Genomic DNA, 19,317 nt, shown 5'->3' with positions numbered 1-19,317 from the left:
ACCTACGAGTTTTTGTTTTAATTTAGCTGAACGAATAGACTTGACTTGATAAAATTGGCAAACTACTTATAAATTCTAAGGATTTAGAGCTTTTAATAAACTGGTGTCATCCATGACCAGTTTCATATAGGATTGTGAGTAGTACTCCTTGCATAGCATGTAACATCAAACTGCATAAATATGAAATTCAATTGCTTATTGCCTGCATACATTCGGGTTAGTGGCTGATGTCACCTGTAGGAGAATGATTACAATCTCCCCTTGTTTCATTAATACCCATGAGCTCCACATAGCCAAATTTGGTTATTTTGACCCCTTTTAACTACAATCAAAATCTTAAGCCTTCTGTAGTCAAGTTAGTTTAGTAGTTAATTGTTGGGTATGTTTTATTGTTGGTTTGGTCTGCTTTGAAAGAATATGTTGGTAAAATGAAGAGAAGGAGGAGAAAAGAGTTGAAAAATGAAAAAGAAGAAAAAGGTGAGCAGAAAAATGAGAAAAGAAAAGAAAAAAAACGTGAAAGAAAAAAAAAGGACCGTGTGGAAAAAAAAAGAAAAAAAAAGAGTTTGATTGTCGAGACGGTTTCACTCCTATGCTTTACTTATATCTTTTGAGGAGTTGTGTTTGGTTGAGTGAGTTTATGTGCCAAATGAAGGGCACTTGTGATTAATTTTATAATTGGTTAAGATTCGGATATGGTGTAGTATGGTTTCGTTAGGTAGCTAGCTTGACTATTGCCTCACAATCCCATAATTTTTTTGCCTTTTCTTACCCATTGCCTCACCTTCCCATATTTTGTAAGCACTCGGCATGAGATAGGACCTGATTGGATGGAGTGTGTGTGTACGGTACCTAGAATTGTTTATCATATTATATTGCATGCATGTTTATGTAGGTCGTAATTTAGGTGAGCGACTATCTTTATTTCTCTCTTACATATATATGCTTACCCTTTGCTTTGTTGAGAGAAGAGTGACCCGTGAGAGTCCAATTTTGAAGGTCTTGCAAGGTCGACAGTTCAGCTACTTTTACGAACACCTCTATAAATTGTTTGCATTGACAATATTGCTATAGTGTTGATTTCATTGCATTAAAATAGTTTAGGTGGACGATTTGTAGCTAGCTCTGAGTTTTCTTTTCTGTTCCATTTGTTTTGCATATAGTTTGCTGGTTGGTTTGGGGAAGTTTGATGCGTGCATTTTATATAGACTTATTGTACCATATTTGCACGCATATCTATGCATTTTGTGTAGTGTTTAGCTACAAATGTCCCCCAAAATTGTCTACTTTGGTTTCACTTGTTTTAATTGCAGGTATGAAGCGGAGAGGAGCGTAATCAAGCCTAAAACATGTCCCTATGCATGCATTTATAATATGAGTTGAGTCGGAGCTTGGAGACTACTATTTTGAGATGCACATAGAAGTAAGGAAGCTAGGCGAGCAAAGGAAGAGCTTCAAATTACTAGTGCTTAATTTGAGGAGCCATATCTCGAGTTCTACAACCGATATCCAGGTTATTCTAATTGGAGATGAAAGCCCATCCTCTTAGCTTTCCAACGCCACCGAAAACGCCTGATTTTCCCAAGTAACGAAAAAATGGCGGCCATTTGAAGTTTAGTGCGCAAAGCAGGAAGTACGCGCTGAGTTCGATCGAACACAATTCCTCTCGATTGGCCACTCTAGCCTTTCGATCGACCAACTACTCTACTGGATCAACCATATTACTCCTCGATTGACCACTTTCGACCACCAAACTGTTGGGGTATGTGTCCTCAACAATATTGCGATCACATGTTTAAATCTCAAATTAAGAATACGTAAGGGATGATTCATTTATATAGTCAACTGATCAACATTAATCAGTAATGATTAGCTAACTAGAGTTTGACATTAATGTCGTTTGACGGTGTTGATCAATTGATCCCTTAAGGTCACACCTATAGGACAATTCCCTTAATAGATGATGCCTGTCGTTATGCACCAAAAATAATATTTATAAACCTATTAAAACTAACAGAAGCTAGTGGTAACAGGGTCGAACCACAGAGAGGCAGATGTAATTGATAGTTGTCTAATTTCAGTCTTAGAGTAACGGATGTGGGGATTTGATTGAATTGGTCTATAGCTAATGAGCAATAAACTAAAGAAATGTATAAAATCAAATATAAAAAGGGTACTAAGATGGTCGGTTCACTGTAGTTTCGGCAGCAGCATACTAGGTAGGTCTGAAATAAACACGTGAGACGGGAAAACAGGAGGTCCTCTCGGTCCACTCTCAACAAGTAGCATCTTTCGATCTCGCTACGGGTCCCTAATATCACTAGTACTGACTCTCGTCCTGAAAAGTGACTAATAACCTAAACTTTACCTATCTTTCGATCTCAGCATAGTTTAGTCATTTTAATTGGTGGTCTAACAACTTTCCCTATCTTTCGATCTAATGGGTCAGTCAACTACTAAGCATTCAACTAGTCGCGTGCACTCGATTTGTCAAATATAGAATTTAAATCAATTAAAACGAAGCAAAACCTCACGTGGCCAGTCGATCGACCAGGGAACCCAGTCGATCAACCGGCATGCGATTCAGGTCACTATTCTACTGCCGCCTAATCTACAGATTCCCTACATCCTAGCACGACGAATTTAGCTACTCATAATATTGATGAAAACAACAACAATATAAACGAAATAAACTACTGAATTCATGCTTAAATTAACGGAATAAAAGATTAGCATAAAACGATAATTATGGCTTCGGGAAACTAACTAGCAATTTCTATACTATCAACGAAATAAAGATGAACTGAAATAAGAATAGGGGAATACGGGAATTGCAGAGGAATTGTAACGGAAAGATTAAAAGCACGAACGAAAATTGAATACGAAACAATATTCCGAACCCTAATTATTTGATATGCTAAAACTGATAAAGAACTGAAGGAAAACTAGATGTAAAACTTCCCTGGAAAACTGAATACAAAAGCTACGTTATATAGAATACAACGTAGTACTTATTTCCTAAAACCTAATACAATGGGCTTCAAACTTCTCGATCTTTTAATTCACGTCTGAAAGAGCGTCTTGGTCGATCGACCATGCAAGGCAGTTGATCGACTGCTCTTCGCTGAACAGTGGCTACTGGAACTCGTGATTTAGTCGATCGACTAAGGGCAACGGTCGATCGACTGAAGTAGCTGATGCTTGACTTCTAACTTCTCGTGGATTTGTCTTTCTGACCTCGAAATGCGCACCAAGCTCGTTCCTTGAGTAAATACTTCACGTCAAATGCGATGCAAGATACTCGGGGACGGATTTAGCTCAAAATCTACTCATTTCCGCATAAATATGCAATATTACATAAAAATACGAAAGTAGACGAAATGGGGCAAATAGTAGCATAAACTACATAAATGAGCTCTGAAATGCGTGTAAAATGAGGTGTAAAACATCATATAAAAGACACTCATCAAACTTCCCCAAACCAAACCCTTGCTTGTCCCCAAGCAAGAACTAGACTCGATCCTAAAACCTAATGGAACGAGTTCAATCTCAGAGCGAAATGCAAACTGTTAGGCCTAAACCAGTTTAATGCATTAACTAACAATCAATTAGCGTATGAATCATGCAAACGAGTTATGGAGTCGTTAAAAACTGCTGAACCGTCAACTGTAGAGACTTATCAAATTGGACTCTCACGGGTCGCTCAAATCACTCAAATAAGCAAAAGGTGAATAATGTATAAGATAGAAAGAAGTAAAATTGTAGTGACTCTCACCTAACTACGACCTATAAGAACATGCCTGCAATATAATATGAAAGTAACCTCTACAACCGTGCATACGCATTCCAACCAAACAGATGACCATGACACATGCCGAGGTAAATGTGGATATGTGAGGCTATGGGTAAGAAGAAGGCAAAACATTTATGGAAAAGTGGAGGTACAGGTGATCAAGCTAGTACCTAAACAGAACCATATGGCCACATCCAACTTCTTGCTCAAAATTCAATAAAACTGGTGCTAATTAGAAGCACAAATCTCACAATCTCCAAAATAATAGTAATCAACCAACTCCCCATAAGATATAAATACAACATGGGAGCAAAAATCGCCATATAATAAAGACTTTGAATATGGGAATTGATTTTTTTCTTCTTTTCGGACTCCAGTCGATCGACCAATGATGCCAGTCGATCGACCGCCTCTACAGTATAGCACTCTTTTTGTTTTCTTTTTTCGAAACATTTTTCTCTTTCTCTTTTTTTTTCTTTTTTTTCAACTTTTCTTTCCTTTTTCCATCCTCCCAACATCATCTCAAAACGAGCATATGCCACCAAAAACGAAGTAACAACCCCAAGAACGTAAACTACTAGCTTGACAAGGGCAGGCTAAATGTAGGATGTAGTAATGGGACAAAAAAGCTGTTTTTGGCAGTGTGGAGCTTATGGGCATAATGAATAAGGGGAAACCTCTTCCACATGTGTCAACAAACCACGAACCGAATGCATACAGGTATTGAGAAGATTAAGTTCAAATTTTGCAAATTTATGTAACATGCCTCATAAGGAGTAACTACTCACAATCCTAGATAAACTGGTCATGGATGTCACCAGTTATAGGCTCTAAATCTTAGAAATATGATGTAGCTTGCCAAAGATCAAAGTCAAGTTTCAAGTCCAGCAAATAATTAACGAAAACTCGTAGACTATGCATATATGATTCTACTAATAACGTGTCAATTAGCAAGGCTTAGGCAAAACAGATGCAAATGCAATATCATCCTTGAAATACTACCGTTCCGACTCAACCTATATGCTAAAATAAACGTGAATTTTTTGATTTTTTTTTTTTGAAATTTTTCAATTTTTTTTGAAATTTTCTGTAAATATGGAGAAATTAAACAACAATGCAAGACAAAATGTAAACGTGAATGAAAAAACATATGAAATGCAACGCAAAACCCTTCCCTAAACCAAATCGCACAATGTCCCCATTGTGCAAAATCATGTAATGAAATAAAAGGAAACGGGAATTTCCGAGAAAATAAGCAAAACCCTTCCCCAAACCAGCGTGAGCTAGGAGGTTTCAGTAGCCAGCAGTGCTACTAATAGGTACCTGAGAAGATAACAATACCACGCATAAAACTGAGAAAGCAAAATTGGAAGCGGTAATTATGTGCATAAGATGAAGAAATGGAAAACAAAAGAAATATGGCGGAAAACAAAGAGGAAGAAAGACTCCCTAAATCCCGCAAAACGACCAAACACAGCAGGGGAGAGGTCGTGAACAGGTACAGCAGCGACAACGGTCGATCGACCATAGCAGGCAGTCGATCGACCGGAATGAACAGGACCAGAAGCTCCTGGAAGTCGCACCTCAGTCGATCGACCAGGGTAGGCGGTCGATCGACTGGAAATACTGCTATAATTTTCTGATTTCTTCAAATTAGCTCGAGAACTTGAGCTAATATGGTCTATAAACCTGCAAACGCACATAATACCGCGCCAAAAATTGCGCAAAACCCAAAGTAACGGTATAAAGTACTAAAAATCCTAAGCAAACTTAAAATGCGAAGTCTCGCGCACACAAAACAATAAAAAGTTCAACGAAAGCAATAAAGCGTTTAGTTTTTGAAAAAGTCTTAATCAACTAATAGTTGATCAAGAATGGCCACGGAATGGCCCACTTGGTCGGCTTCTGGCTACAAGAGGTAGCCTCAATAGTGCTCATCTTCTCAGTTGCACTCTTCTCAGCTCCAGCGTCCGCAGGACTCAACGGATCAACAGCTTCATCATCTCCCCAATCAATGACCTCTTCTGGCTCATCAAAGTCCAAGTCAGACTTTCTCACTCTGACTGGCTCATCTTCAAGCTCCTCATCAGTGCCATAGCTAAGACATCCTAAGCCGCCTCTTGAGACGATTGGTTCCTTCACAGCTGAAGCAACATGCGGCTCTTCCTTCCCCAAACCAGCTCCTGCAATATCTAAAACAGAAGAATCTTCCTCCACTTTGCTCCCAATCTGGGGTGGAGGTGTTATAACAGGAGTAGGAGTAGAGATAGGCATATCAGGAAGTATAAAATAAGTTTTCTTTTCAGAAACCGTATTACAAGTCACGGGCCACATGGGGTCTTTCTTCCTAGCCGTCTGGGCAAAGACAGTGGAATGCTTGCCTACCTTAAAGGTCAAAGTACCCGAACCAACATCAATAACTGCACCAGCAGTGTGCAGAAATGGTCTACCTAGTATGATAGGTATGTAATACTCCGTATTTATAAGTCTTGGGGTACTCTATCGAGTAGCCCTTACTCTGTCGAGTAAGGGCAAGTTGCGAAATAAAATAGTTTCTGACCTGTTGGGTACTCGATCGAGTAGCTGGGGTACTCGATCGAGTAGGGGGGTACTCGATCGAGTACCTTGGGTACTCGATCGAGTGTCCGGTTTTACGGGGGAGTTTTCTCGGGTTTTGTTAATTACGCGATTAAGGTATTTAAACCAATTCGTCTTTGTTCTAAATCACTTTTTACAAAACCTAAAACCTGTTTAAGAGAGAAAGCAACTTGTCTTCTTCCTAATCGCGTTCTTGACAATTCCCGGAGTTCAGACGGTCGGTTTGCATCGTAGTTTGTGTCGTTGGATTCCTTGCGTCGAGGGTAAGCTTTTAATATAATTTCTATAATGTTTTGTTAAGATTGATGAAACCCTAATTTGGGATTTGGGGGTTTTTGGGAATAGTAATTGAATAGTAGCATCTATGTGTTGTATGGTAGGAGGAGAATTCATAGAGGAGCCGTTTTGATACAGCTGTAGATACCGTCTGCGTGTTGTGCTTTCCAGGTAGGATTTCCTACTCAGTATTAGTCCCATAATGGGATATTGGTGATGTGTTGTAGTTAGTTGATTGATATGATGATTGTAATTGTAATTGTGATTGTGATTGTGGTTGTGTTTGTGATGGTTCTCGAGATGCGTTCTCGGCTGAGTGGGGTCACTTGCGGGAGTGATCTCACGCCCTAGTTTCGCCCTTCGTGGAACCCGCCACGAAAGGGGATGTGCACATTAATGGGACAGGGTTATCGCTCGTACGATGAGCGGGGCTTAGGTGGGAACGGCTGCGGTCCCCCACTGGCAGGGCTGGTCCAGTGGACAGTCAGTATTGAGATGATGGGAGTTGGTGGTGTGTGTGCGTGTGTGTGACAGTTCAGCTGTCTGTTTGTCTTATTATTGTTGATATATGTATTGAATTGTGTGATTAGTACTGACCCCGTTTAAATGTTTTAAAAACTGTGGTGATCCATTCGGGGGTGGTGAGCAGTTGTTGAGCAGGTGTGATATGATGCGTATGGGATAGCTGGGATGAGTCATCACGTGGCAGTTAGAAGTCTCCCGCTGTATCAGACGAAGTCTAGTAACTTTGATAGTTTTAGCTGTAGACTGTATGAGAACCTTGTAATTCCTTTTATTAGTTTTGGTTTGAACATGTAATCACTTAATCTATAATTACTTTAAAAGTACGTTTCTTTATTGTCTTATGATATTCAGTACCTCGGGCAACCGAGATGGTAGTATCCTTATACCTGAGTGGTCCTGGTAAGGCACTTGGAGTATGGGGGTGTTACAAATGGTATCAGAGCGACGATTTTGGAACCTGTAATAAATGAACATAATGAACATAGGGAGTCTAATAAAATGAACCTGGTGTATGTGTAATGGGAGCCCACATGCTAGGTTTTGGGTGAGTAGGCGCCCTCACTTCAAAATCTTGGCCCCATGATACTTAAGCCAGTCAAATGGTATGGGAACGTGGAGTCCGTGTGTATATGTGTGACGTGTATGTTAATTGTGCTGTATATGGTTTGTTGAAAGCATGTTGCATGATAGTTGGTTGACATGTTGGTTGGAATCGTTGAAAAAGTATATGAGAATGATGAATGATATGGTAGAAAAAGAAAGTAGTTCGTATATGATGATGTGTGATGAAGTGGATTTGTAATGTTGTTGTATTAGCAACATGGAAATAGAATTTGTAGTGTATGGGTGTGGTTTGTGTTATGAAAAGTTATGAAAATTTAAAACATGCGAGTAATACATGATTGAAAGTTGAATGTTATATGAGCATGATAGATGGTAATGTTTGACTTTTGGTAAGTAGTAACATGAAGAGGTTCAATGATATGTGTTTTATATAACGAATTGGATGAAAAGCATGATGGTTGTTTACAACGTGGCACTTGATAACACGAAGTACATTATTTTGTTAATTGTATGAGGAGTCGCGCAGATTTGAATGCGTAGTTGTAATCATGATGTTGAAATAATAATGAATGTATAGTACGTTAGGGTATGTGAGATAACATTCGGGTAGTATTCGCGAGTCTGCATGACTCGATCGAGTGGGTTGATTCGATCGAGTGGGTATTTGTCGTTATTTTGACCAGAATCGTGTTTTTGGGCACTCGATCGAGTACCTCGGGCACTCGATCGAGTATGGAATCACTTCGATCGAGTAGCCGGGCTACTCGGTCGAGTAAGTCGAGATCGAAGGTCTGTTTGGGTTAAGAGTCGGGCACTCGATCGAGCATGTTTGGCACTCGATCGAGTAGCCTCAACTTCGATCGAGTAGGTTCGTACTCGATCGAGTGGGTCCGTCTTGCGTCATATGCGTGTTTCGGGTCATATGCGTGTTTCGGGTCATATGTTTGTCTTTTGACATTCGTTGCATATGATGTTTAATTCAAAGGTGTTGTATTACTTCTTTATGCATTGTTTTACGTATGTGTTGGTCCTGAAGCGTAAGTTACCCAATCTTATGATGTAAAGAGTGGCACTATGATGAGTATGAGTCCGGTGGGGAGGACATGAGTTATATGTGATTATGATAGATGGTGGAAAAAGAAAAGGAAGATTGGTATAGTTTATTGAGGCATGGCGCACGTTTTGCGAGACGGGATGAGTGATATGATTGTGTGTTGAGTAATGTAAAAATAAGTGAATATAGACAAGGGATGATGTGAGTATAATGAACGTGAGAATGAAAAGATTGAAAGTAAGAATGTGGATGGTGGCGGCAGATGTGTAAAGAGTTAAGGAGGGAAATGGTTAGGAGTCGTGTGGGTTATGGATTTATGTAGTGAAAGTTCGTTTAAAGGAGTTGAGAAGAGTAATATATAGTGAACCTTGTGGAGACATGTTGCGAGGTGTATTTGTGGACAGTAAGTGAGTTTGGGAGGTTTGGTTTATTAAAAGATGAAACTACGGTGTGATTTCCTTGGGTAATTAACGGTATTAAATGAATTCTGATTTCTAGAGATGTAAAAAGGGAGATGCAATTGTTTGAACATTAAACGTTGGTTCTATGGATAGATTAGTGGCAAGTATGAGTGATAGCATAATAAGAGAAGATCCATGGGAAGAAAGAGTGAGATGATGTCGGTAGAAAATAATGGAATTAAGTTTTGGAGCAACGAAGGGGTAACCAGATTTCTAAAGAATTAGCTAGAAGGAATAAGGAGTTGAACTATTAATTGGTATTATTGAGTGTAAAGAGAAAAGAAGGATAAAAGTAAGCTGAGGAAAATGTTCACCGGAGCTATGTGATGTAAAGATAAGAAATCATCGAAATATGTGATGGTATCACGAGGATGTTAGCTAAAGGTTATATAGGAGTTTCAGGGCAACATGATTGGCAATGAGTTTCGAGGAATTAAGGGAGTAAGAAGTTGGTGGAGTATTGGCACGATACGAGATATTTGGTGGAGAGTTGGATGACAATACAAATAAGATAGCATTGGGTATAATGTTGAGGTAATTTTGTGGATGGGTTTGATGTTCGTTATTTGCAATGTTAACCAAAAATGGTAGAAAAACCATGTTATTTTGATATGAGTGTAAGAGATTTGATATACTGAGCAAATGGTGGCATTGTGGTGTTATCACTAATGACTAAGAGTGATGGAATATTAGAAAGGGTAGCAATTCTAAAGAGGTTGATTTGGTAGGGACCTGATTGTTGTGTATGATTGAGAGAGGGTATAAGATGTGGTTAGATGAGGCGGACGCTATTAGTTGAATAGTGAAGGTGTGATTGTATTTGGCAGGAAGTGATGGTTGTGCGAATGGAGGAATATGTTATGAGGGGCATATGAGTTAAACTCGGGCGGCAGGTAATTTTTTTCAAGTGGTGACTTACGTGGTCAGGATTGACTAGTTGGTTGTGATTACGGGTCTATTATATGTGTAAATGTTTGTGTGAGGTTCTGACCTCACAAGAAGTGGTAGGGTGTGATAATTATAAAGTTGTTTTATGAATGTTCTGTAATATATATGTTGGGCACGGTAATTTAATTGAATGATACCCAAAAAGGTAATAATTTGATTGATTTGACATGGCTAGTTATAATTTTATGTGTATTGATAACACATGTGTATCCCGGGAAATGGTAGAGATGATGTTTATGAGATGCTTATCTGTTTATCCATATAATATGTTGCGTGGTAATTTAATAAGGTGGATTTAAGTAAGTTTTTCTTGTCTGAGAAGTTACGCCGAGTCAGTATTTATGGGAATCGTATGCAGTTGTGATGTCTATCGGTGTGGTTGTGGTGCCTCGGGTGGTGATCCGGGCACGATATTTAGTGTTGTGATGCGGGTATTTTCGCACTACGGTGTGGCTGTTGGTGGCGGTGTTGTGATGCCGTCACCGGTTGTGGTGGAGTAGGCGGGGTGATTATGATTCGAGTTTCGAAAGTACATACCAGTTATACATAGATTGTTGTTTTGTTTGATGTTGCTCTCTACGAGTTTCAGTTTGTGCTGATAGACAGTTGTCTTGCTTATTTATGTTTTCTTTACTAGGTTAAGTTGGGAATGAGGTAGAGTATGATGTGAAATAGAGTTGTATATGTTTCGTTGTTGTCATGGGATAGTGATAATCTGTTGATGGGACACGGTTGTGAGAGGTTGTTACGGTAATTTTGATCTTGTTTTCAGATGAGACATCGTTAGACATGGTAATGGAAAATGATTCGTGGAACATGTGTTGTAATGAGCTGAAAGCGGCAGGTAGTTCATAATCTTTTGTTGAGACAGTGAGGGTAGGGTGTTGGGGAAATTAGTGTCATGTTAAGTTGTGTATGAATTTTGCGGTAATGAAAGAAAGAACTTGAGGATCTAGTGTGCGTGTACGTAACGAGTGCGGATCGTGAGTTAGGCTTCTGGAAGATAAGTGCTTTACATAGCGAGGTATGTTGGTTTGCAGTGATAATGGAGAGTTAGTATGGTGATTTTGCTACGAGCCTTATGGTATAGGTTAGGGGTGTGCAGATTGATTTGAAGTATGAGAACTGTTGAAGTAAGAGAGCCTTGAGAAATAGGAGTGATTATGGAAATGAGGTTATAGGCGATTATCTTTGACATAGGGTGGTGATGAGGATAATGAGATAATATAGCTAAGGGTTTAGTATTAGCGAGTTACGAGGACGTAACATTTGTCTTAAGAGGAGTAGGATGCAATAAAAGAGAGTTTCATGGTGGTGCATGCGGTAATATAATTGGAAGTAGAGTGTTAGCGTAGCGTAAAGGAGGGATTTGTTTTGTGGACAATACTTATAAAAGGCCATGGCCGTGCTCGTAGTAGTGTGATGCTTCAGAGTGTGGGAATATTTTATTTAATGTTGATGATGGAGGATGATGTTATGAGTGTGAGTAAACTTCGAGGACGAAGTTCCTTTTAAGGGTGGTGGAATGTAACATTCCGTTTGAGGTCTATGAGTGTCTTGGAATTGGGTTTGATAGTTGATGTTGATAGTTGATGATATTATGGAGCTAGCAGCATTAGAGGATGGTAGTTGATTATGTGTGGAGTTGGTGTCGTGAGAGATATATATGTGGTAGATACGATATAGTGAGTCATGTTGTGGAAGTAAACATAGTTGGTAGAATGGGGGTTAAGAGTTCATGTTCTATGTTCGGTCGAGTTCTCGAGTCCTTAGCTAAGTTGTTGTGTCTTGGTCGAGTCAGTATGGTTGTTTTTATGTATGGGTTGAACTTCGGGAACGAAGTTCCTTTTAAGGAGGGAAGACTGTAATACTCCGTATTTATAAGTCTTGGGGTACTCTATCGAGTAGCCCTTACTCTGTCGAGTAAGGGCAAGTTGCGAAATAAAATAGTTTCTGACTGTTGGGTACTCGATCGAGTAGCTGGGGTACTCGATCGAGTAAAGGGGTACTCGATCGAGTACCTTGGGTACTCGATCGAGTGTCCGGTTTTACGGGGAGTTTTCTCGGGTTTTGTTAATTACGCGATTAAGGTATTTAAACCAATTCGTCTTTGTTCTAAATCACTTTTTACAAAACCTAAAACCTGTTTAAGAGAGAAAGCAACTTGTCTTCTTCCTAATCGCGTTCTTGACAATTCCCGGAGTTCAGACGGTCGGTTTGCATCGTAGTTTGTGTCGTTGGATTCCTTGCGTCGAGGGTAAGCTTTTAATATAATTTCTATAATGTTTTGTTAAGATTGATGAAACCCTAATTTGGGATTTGGGGGTTTTTGGGAATAGTAATTGAATAGTAGCATCTATGTGTTGTATGGTAGGAGGAGAATTCATAGAGGAGCCGTTTTGATACAGCTGTAGATACCGTCTGCGTGTTGTGCTTTCCAGGTAGGATTTCCTACTCAGTATTAGTCCCATAATGGGATATTGGTGATGTGTTGTAGTTAGTTGATTGATATGATGATTATAATTGTAATTGTGATTGTGATTGTGGTTGTGTTTGTGATGGTTCTCGAGATGCGTTCTCGGCTGAGTGGGGTCACTTGCGGGAGTGATCTCACGCCCTAGTTTCGCCCTTCGTGGAACCCGCCACGGAAAGGGATGTGCACATTAATGGGACAGGGTTATCGCTCGTACGATGAGCGGGGCTTAGGTGGGAACGGCTGCGGTCCCCCACTGGCAGGGCTGGTCCAGTGGACAGTCAGTATTGAGATGATGGGAGTTGGTGGTGTGTGTGCGTGTGTGTGATTCATTCGGTATCTGTTTGTCTTATTATTGTTGATATATGTATTGAATTGTGTGATTAGTATCGACCCGTTTAAATGTTTTAAAACTGTGGTGATCCATTCGGGGTGGTGAGCGATTGTTGAGCGGTGTGATATGATGCGTATGGGATAGCTGGGATGAGTCATCACGTGGCAGTTAGAAGTCTCCCGCTGTATCAGACGAAGTCTAGTAACTTTGATAGTTTTAGCTGTAGACTGTATGAGAACCTTGTAGTTCCTTTTATTAGTTTTGGTTTGAACATGTAATCACTTAATCTATAATTACTTTAAAAGTACGTTTCTTTATTGTCTTATGATATTCAGTACCTCGGGCAACCGAGATGGTAGTATCCTTATACCTGAGTGGTCCTGGTAAGGCACTTGGAGTATGGGGGTGTTACAAGGTATGTGTGCATCTTCGGGCATATCAAGCACAACGAAGTCAACAGGGAAGAAAAACTTCCCTATTTGCACAGGGATGTCCTCTAAGACTCCTATAGGCTGGACCGCAGAACGATCAGCCATCTGAACGGTCATGTTGGTGACTGCAAACCTATTCAACTTTAACTTCCTAGTAAGACTCAAAGGCATTACACTAATACTGGCTCCTAGGTCACACAAGGCCTTCTCAATAGGAAAGGTGCCAATATTACATGGGACTGAAAAACTACCCAGGTCTTCTAGCTTAAGGGGTGCAGTATGGGTCAAATAAGAGCATGACTCCTCAGTGAGTGCGACAGTATGCACAGTTTCAAGTGACTTCTTCTTAGACAAAAGTTGTTTCATGAATTTCGTGTAAGCAGGCACTTTATTTACTAATTCAAGGAAAGGAACTTGTACATTTAAGCTACGAATAACCTTTTCAAACTTATTAAATGATACCTGTTCCGTCGTCGGCACCAATCTCTCCGGATAAGGGGCTGTAAGAAGTAACTTAGCCCTCTCCTCTAAATCTCGCATGCCGGCATCGGTGGACTTAGGCTGAACGTCCACAAACTTCTCCTTGTTGTAGCTTGATCCCTCTTCAGACCGTCTCAAATGTGAACCATTAATTGACATAGGGTTGTACTTCGGAACCGGAACCGACCCATCAGCATTTGGGTCTTGCCTCAATATTTTCGGGGCGGTCGTACCCCGAAACAAGTGGTCCCTCAAGTTATCAGGCATTGGAGGACGAAAAGAATCACCTTCAGCAGCGCTGTCAGTCGATCGACCAGGTTGGTCAGTCTATCGACTGACTTCAACAGACCGAAGCTTCGGTTATCGCGACCCGATCGATCGATCGGGTATGTCGATCGATCGACCGCATACCGCCGATCGTCTTTTTCTTGTTTTTGTTCGTCGCAGCCTTCTCCTTGCTTGGTTCCGCCTCATCTTTATCAGTGGCATTCTCGACCATAGCGGGCCCCTCAAGGGTGGACCCACTCCACAATGTAATGGCATTCAAGGTCTCCTTTTGATCAGTTTGAGTCGGTAAATGTCCCGGAGCTCGGGTTGTATTCTTGCTAGCCAATTGGGCAATTTGGCTCTCCAACATCTTCATCCCGGCCTCTCTAGCTTGAGACTCCTTCAGCAACAAATTCTTCAACTCATTGAAATCGAACTTCGGGATTGTTCTTTTTGCTTTGGATATACGGAGGCTTTTGATATGGTCATTCTTTGCTTATGAGGGGGCACATAAGTCTGCTGCTGCTGCTGCTGTGGAGGTTGAGTCGGATTCAAGACATTTTGGCTACTCCACCTCAGATTTGGATGGACATTCGGCTCATAGTAAGTGTTTGTCTGCCTATAATGTTGAAAGGCAGCACAAGACTCGAAGGGACTAGGACAATTTTCTGAAACATGTCCCTCAGCTCCACATCTTTTGCAGACGAAAGGACCGTCTGAAACAACATTTACATGGTAAATCCCTCCTTTTGAAGCTCCTCCCAACTCGTACTTATCAAACCTCGCCGTGAGTGCCTCTAATGCAGCTACAGAAGGAGATTCAGCAGCTCTCCTTTGATTGCCCCTGGAATTTCCATACTCAGCCTTGTGGGTGGCCAAGTCATCAATGATCTTCCACCCCTTAGTCTCTGCCATATTTTCCTAGAATCTGCCACTAGCTGCAGCATCCAGGATAGCCCTCTGATCGTCATAGAGCCCATTGTAGAACTGATTTTATAAGCACTCGGCATGAGATAGGACCTGATTGGATGGAGTGTGTGTGTACGGTAGCTAGAATTGTTTATCATATTATATTGCATGCATGTTTATGTAGGTCGTAATTTAGGTGAGCGACTATCTTTATTTCTCTCTTACATATATATGCTTACCCTTTGCTTTGTTGAGAGAAGAGTGACCCGTGAGAGTCCAATTTTGAAGGTCTTGCAAGGTCGACAGTTCAGCTACTTTTACGAACACCTCTATAACTCGTTTGCATTGACAATATTGTTATAGTGTTGATTTCATTGCATTAAAATAGTTTAGGTGGACGATTTGTAGCTAGCTCTGAGTTTTCTTTTCTGTTCCATTAGTTTTGCATATAGTTTGATGGTTGGTTTGGGGAATTTTGATGCGTGCATTTTATATAGACTTATTGTACCATATTTGCACGCATATCTATGCATTTTGTGTAGTGTTTAGCTACAAATGTCCCCCAAAACTGTCTACTTTGGTTTCACTTGTGTTAATTGCAGGTATGAAGCGGAGAGGAGCGTAATCAAGCCTAAAACATGTCCCTATACATGCATTTAGAATATGAGTTGAGTCGGAGCTTGGAGACTACTATTTTGGGATGCACATAGAAGTAAGGAAGCTAGGCGAGCAAAGGAGAGCTTCAAATTACTAGTGCTTACTTTGAGGAGACATATCTCGAGTTCTACAATGTATATCCAGGTTATTCTAATTGGAGATGAAAGCTTATTCTCTTAGCTTTCCAACGCCACCGAAAATGCCTGATTTGCCCAAGTAACGAAAAAATGGCGGCCATTTGAAGTTCAGTGCGCAAAGCAGGAAGTACGCGCTGAGTTCGATCGAACACAATTCCTCTCGATTGGCCACTCTAGCCTTTCGATCGACCAACTACTCTACTGGATCGACCATATTACTCCTCGATTGACCACTTTCGACCACCAAACTGTTGGGGTATGTGTCCTCAACAATAGTGCGATCACATGTTTAAATCTCAAATTAAGAATACGTAAGAGATGATTCATTTATATAGTCAACTGATCAACATTAATCAGTAATGATTGGCTAACTAGAGTTTGACATTAATGTCGTTTGACGGTGGTGATCAGTTGATCCCTTAAGGTCACACCTATAGGATAATTCCCTTAATAGATGATGCCTGTCGTTATGCACCAAAAATAATATTTATAAACCTATTAAAACTAACAGAAGCTAGTGGTAACAGGTTCGAACCACAGAGAGGTAGATGTAATTGATAGTTGTCTAATTTCAGTCTTAGAGTAACGTATGTGGGGATTTGATTGAATTGGTCTATAACTAATGAGCAATAAACTAAAGAAATGTATAAAATCAAATATAAAAAGGGTACTAAGATGGTCGGTTCACTGTAGTTTCGGCAGCAGCATACTAAGTAGGTCTGAAATAAAAACGTGAGACGGGAAAACAGGAGGTCCTCTCGGTCCACTCTCAACAAGTAGCATCTTTCGATCTCGCTACGGGTCCCTAATATCACTAGTACTGACTCTCGTCCTGAAAAGTGACTAATAACCTAAACTTTACCTATCTTTCGATCTCAGCATAGTTTAGTCATTTTAATTGGTGGTCTAACAACTTTCCCTATCTTTCGATCTAATGGGTCAGTCAACTACTAAGCATTCAACTAGTCGCGTGCACTCGATTTGTCAAATATAGAATTTAAATCAATTAAAACGAAGCAAAACCTCACGTGGCCAGTCGATCGACCATGGAACCCAGTCGATCGACCGGCATGCGATTCAGTCACTATTCTCTGCTTAATCTCTGATTCCCTACATCCTAGCACGACAAATTTAGCTACTCATAATATTGATGAAAACAACAACAATATAAACGAAATAAACTACTGAATTCATGCTTAAATTAACGGAATAAAAGATTAGCATAAAACGATAATTATGGCTTCGGGAAACTAACTAGCAATTTCTATACTATCAACGAAATAAAGATGAACTGAAATAAGAATAGGGGAATACCGGAATTGCAGAGGAATTGTAACGGAAAGATTAAAAGCACGAACGAAAATTGAATACGAAACAATATTCCGAACCCTAATTATTTGATATGCTAAAACTGATAAAGAACTGAAGGAAAACTAGATGTAAAACTTCCCTGGAAAACTGAATACAAAAGCTACGTTATATAGAATACAACGTAGTAATTAATTCCTAAAACCTAATACAATGGGCTTCAAACTTCTCGATCTTTTAATTCACGTCTGAAAGAGCGTCTTGGTCGATCGACCATGCAAGGCAGTCGATCGACTGCTCTTCGCTGAACAGTGGCTACTCGAACTCGTGGGTTGGTCGATCGACTAAGGGCAACGGTCGATAGACTGAAGTAGCTGATGCTTGACTTCTAACTTCTCGTGGATTTGTCTTTCGGACCTCGAAATGCGCACCAAGCTCGTTCCTTGAGTAAATACTTCACGTCAAATGCGATGCAAGAAACTCGGGGACGGATTTAGCTCAAAATATACTCATTTCCGCATAAATCTGCAATATTACATAAAAATACGAAAGTAGACGAAATGGGGCAAATAGTAGCATAAACTACATAAATGAGCTCTGAAATGCGTGTAAAATGAGGTGTAAAACATCATATAAAAGACACGCATCAATAGACTAGTTGATTAATTGTATATTAATACAAGTTAATCAATTCCTTAATTTGAACAATGCATTTGTGAGTGAGAATATTTATATCTTATTGTAATTTGATTAAATAAAATTTATTTTGGTAATTAAAAGATTTTATTACTAAAATTCATTATTGTTTATGAAGTAATTGAGATATTAATGAATGGTTAATTATAATTACAAAATGTTGTGAATTATATTACCATGTCCCATTCTATACCATGTAATTGTGAATTACTTGACAATTTGTTATATGTAATTTAATTAATGTATATAATGATAGTTATTTGATAAATATGCATTAAATTAATTAATAACATGCTACATGCTACATGTGACATGTGACATACTGTGTGACAAAAGACAAATTGACAAAATAAAATGGAAGTCCGTTTTATATATGGACCGAAATATAGAGGGGTTTATGGGATAGTGGATTTTTTATTTAATTAATAAATAAAACATCATCATAACCTATATAATAGCCTTGCATGCCTATGCATTTAGAAAAGAGAAAAAACAAAAAGGTGAAGGCCATGCATTGACCTTCTATAACCCCCCAAACCGGCTCCCCCACTTTAAGATAGAGAAATTGTTCTCTATTATATTCATTCATACATTTTCCACTTATTCTCTCTAAGATGCTTCTCTTTATTTCTCTAAAATACTTTTAGATCTCACATAAGTTGTTTATCTAAATTCTAATATAACAATACAAGGTGACTAGAGTAGTAATATATATTATTATTAGAATACATTTAAGGGCTACTAATATATTAAACTAGTTAATTAATATATTAGTTTAAGGGAAAGTCTTGGGTGCAATTTGTAAGGAGTATCTCTATATTTGAGATTGGAGGATCATCCATTCATTTAAGCTCAAGAACAAATAAGGAAGTTGTCCTTGTTTGTGCCCTAATTTCGAATCATATACAATGTAAGGAACATTATTTTTCCTTTAATCTCTTATTTTGTTATGCATGCACTAGATCTTTTGAACTCATATTAATATGTTAATTAGTTCACCATTAGAAAAGTCTAATAATAGGTATTTGAACCTAACATTTGGTATCAGAGCATAGGATGTTGCATGCATAATCGATTTATAGTTTTTTCGAGTTATTAGTAACTTAATTAAAACTAAAAATTTGTGATTTATTAGATAAAGCCACGAAATATTGATGCATGTTGTATATTCTGGTCCTAAAATATATTTAGGTCATTTTTATGATTTATGGTATTTTATTGATCATTTTAATGATTTTTAGCTATTTTATTACATTTTAATGACTAAAATGGTATTTAAAATGCTAAAAATAGTTAAACTTAGTTTCTGACCTTGAAATTTTTATATGACCTCACATGCATATTTTACTTATTGTATGTAAAATTTCGTATAAATTTGATTTATTTTGCTTGATTTATGATTTTTATGA

This window comes from Silene latifolia, unplaced genomic scaffold, assembly GCF_048544455.1.
Source record: "Silene latifolia isolate original U9 population unplaced genomic scaffold, ASM4854445v1 scaffold_447, whole genome shotgun sequence".
Lineage (NCBI taxonomy): Eukaryota > Viridiplantae > Streptophyta > Magnoliopsida > Caryophyllales > Caryophyllaceae > Silene > Silene latifolia.
This window is presented reverse-complemented; position numbering follows the sequence as displayed.